The sequence below is a fragment of the Garra rufa genome, chromosome 14 (genome assembly GCF_049309525.1).
Source record: "Garra rufa chromosome 14, GarRuf1.0, whole genome shotgun sequence".
NCBI lineage: Eukaryota > Metazoa > Chordata > Actinopteri > Cypriniformes > Cyprinidae > Garra > Garra rufa.
In genome coordinates this window covers 37,541,846-37,545,053 of record NC_133374.1, presented here as the reverse complement: position 1 = coordinate 37,545,053, position 3,208 = coordinate 37,541,846, and positions in this window count along the sequence as shown.

Genomic DNA, 3,208 nt, shown 5'->3' with positions numbered 1-3,208 from the left:
GGTATATTTGTAGCAATAGCCAAAAATACATTGTATGGGTCAAAATTATTGATTTTTCTTTTATGCCAAAAATCATTAGGAAATTAAGTAAAGATCATGTTCCATGAAGATTTTTTGTAAAATTCCTACTGTAAATGGTGCTGTCGTGATTTTTTACTGGTGGTATAAATGCTTGGAAATGATAACTGTTTTCAAGTCTATTCATTATTTGTCATTTTTAGTGCGCCAACCACCCAATAATCACAATAAGTGTTTTGTTAACTTTCAATATAACAAATCGTAGCCTTTAAATTCTATACATTTTATCACAAAATACAAACACTGTGTTTTTCCACTCTTTTTAATGTGTCGTGAGATCACTGTTTTTGCTGCGGTTCAAGCAGTAAATCATCTTCTCTTTTCTACTAGTTACAGCATGAAATAAACAGAAATATCAGAAGACATGTTGAAAAAAACCTTACCTAATAAAATTTAAAACAAATGCCTCATGTAATTAATTAATCGGTGTTTGAATTGTTTTTTTTTTTTTTTTTTTTTTTTTTGGAATAGGTGGGATTTTCTCAATGATTCATTTATCTATGGTACTAAAACACTGCCGTATTTACTCAATTACTGAATGCAAACACACTCTTGGCACAGTGACCCAAAATGCTAAATATCCATCTATTCATTTATTGTTGCCACAAATTAAAATGTATTCTTCTATTAATCAAAAGGTGCCCCTCGGTCGGCCCCCAATCAGCCAGGGCCCATATGCACATAGCCTTCATGCCCAGACACTACACCCTGCTTCTGCTGTTTGGAAAGAGGGTCAAAAGCTGAAAAAATGTAATTGCAGTTTAGTACACATCTAAAGCAATGTCAGTCAATTGATATTAATGATTACAAACTACAAGCTGTGATTCGTCAAAAGCTGTTGAAGACAGGGCTTAGCGACACTGAGGTTATCAGGTCAGTAACTGTGTTTAATGTCTGTTAAAGTGGACTTGTGGAATCTTGCTTGCTTGGGATAAAAATAAAAAGGTAACTGGGACCTTTCTCATAATCTTGCAATTTAAGAGTTATTTAAAGGTTTTTGTAATTTTTGGTTTTTGAAAAAATGCATCATTGTGAGATAAACTCAGAACTGCAATTATAAAAAGAAACATTTGAATTGTTAAATATAACATTTTAATTTCCAGATATAAACTCGTATATAAATTATAAATTCAGATAAAAAGTAAGAATTGCAATTCTGAAGAAGGGGCCGCTCGCAATTATGGGCCCTGTGACAAAATATGAGGTTGGGCCCCCCCTACCACACAAAAGCAGATCTCTGGGGGCCCCTAAATGGCGTGGGCCCTTAGAATTGTCCTAACTTCCCCCCCTTAGCGGCGCCCCTGCACTTCTGAAGAAAAGTCTGAATTGTGAGATGTCTAACTCAGACACACCCTGGATTTACAGACAATGAAAAGCAGTTGTAACAACAATATTGCACAACATTCTTCTCCAGCTCAGGTTGGGTGAAGTCTGAAGAAGATCAATGCACTCTGATTAATGAATGTATAGCCTCATGACAGCAGATATGAGCGATCTGAATCAGGATGAACCTCATTCCAGCCCGAGGCTCATGTGTTCATCTGGAGCAGACGGTGTTTTCTCAGCAGTAGTTTTCTAAAGGGTGGATTTTGCATAGATATACAGTGTCTTGCAAAAGTATTCATACCCCTTCATTTTTGTCACGTTTTGTTTTGTTGCAGCATTATGTTAAACTGCTTTAAATTAGTTTTTCCCCACATCAATCTACACTCCATACACCATAATAATGACAAAGCAAAAACCAGTCAGACCAAGGCACTCGAAAATCTTCTTAAGAATAAAAAGCCTTTATTCACATGGCTTAACAATTAAAAACAGATACCATGCACCGACGCGTTGCGGCTAACTTGCCTTCATCAGGGTGTAAGTTTACAAACACACTCAGAGTCCATTTAAACAATCAATTAATCACATTTAATTGATTAATTGATTAATTGATTGTTTAAATGGACTCTGAGTGTGTTTGTAAACTTACACCCTGATGAAGGCAAGTTAGCCGCAACGCGTCGGTGCATGGTATCTGTTTTTAATTGTTAAGCCATGTGAATAAAGGCTTTTTATTCTTAAGAAGATTTTCGAGTGCCTTGGTCTGAGTAGTTTTTTTGAAGATTTGTAAAGATTCCCGCGACCAAAGAGCACCGATTTAAAGACTTTACACCCCAGCAGCATTTTGCATATTTTTTTGGATTAAAGCAAAAACCAGATTTGCAAATTTTACAAATGTATTAAAAATGAAATAGGTACATTGCATAAGTATTCATACCCTTAACTCAGTACATACAGTAGCTGAAGGAGCTTTACAGCCTCAAGTCTTTTTGGGTCTGATGTGACAAGCTTTGCACATCTGCTTTTGGCAATTATCTGCCATTCTTTGCAGTTATCTTGACCTCAGGACTTGGTTTTTGCTCTGATCTGCATTTTCAGCTGTTAGACCTTTTCTGAGAGGTGTGTCTTTCTAAATCAGACTCATTCAAATGAATTTGCCACAGTTTAACTCCACTCCAAGTGTAGGAACATCTAGAAGCAATATGAATGCTCCTGAGATACATTTCCAGTGTCCCAGAAAAGGGTATGAATACTTATGCAACGGGATCTTTTCAGTTTTTTATTTTGAATAAATTTGCACAAATGTTAAAAACCTACTTTTTGCTTTGCCATTATGGAGTAGGGAGTGTAGATTGATGTGGGGGAAAAAAGTAATTTAAAGTAGTTTGTATATGTGATGTTATCATGAGCCTCCACCAACTCAAATTAGACAAGAAAAAACACAGACAAGGTCGAGAAGTATTTGTTTTGAAACTAAAAGTGCCTTCATTTTGTGTCTTACAATTCATCAAGATTTTTTTTTTACGCTTTTATTAGGATTATTTTTTTAAGAATAATATTGATATAAATGTTTGATTGTATGACAACTCTTTCGAATAAGTGCTTCACTGATGTCGGTGTTGCTGTTGTGATATTATTTAGTACGATGCCTGTTTTAATGGCATGCTGAACGTGTTCAATGAAGATCATAAAAAATAAACTCGTGTAAGTGGCGTTTCCTGTTTCATCATAGCCATGGGAAACTCCTGACCAATCAGAGCGGTCAGTGAGCGACAGAGCGTGATGTGATTGGCTGGCTGAGTCG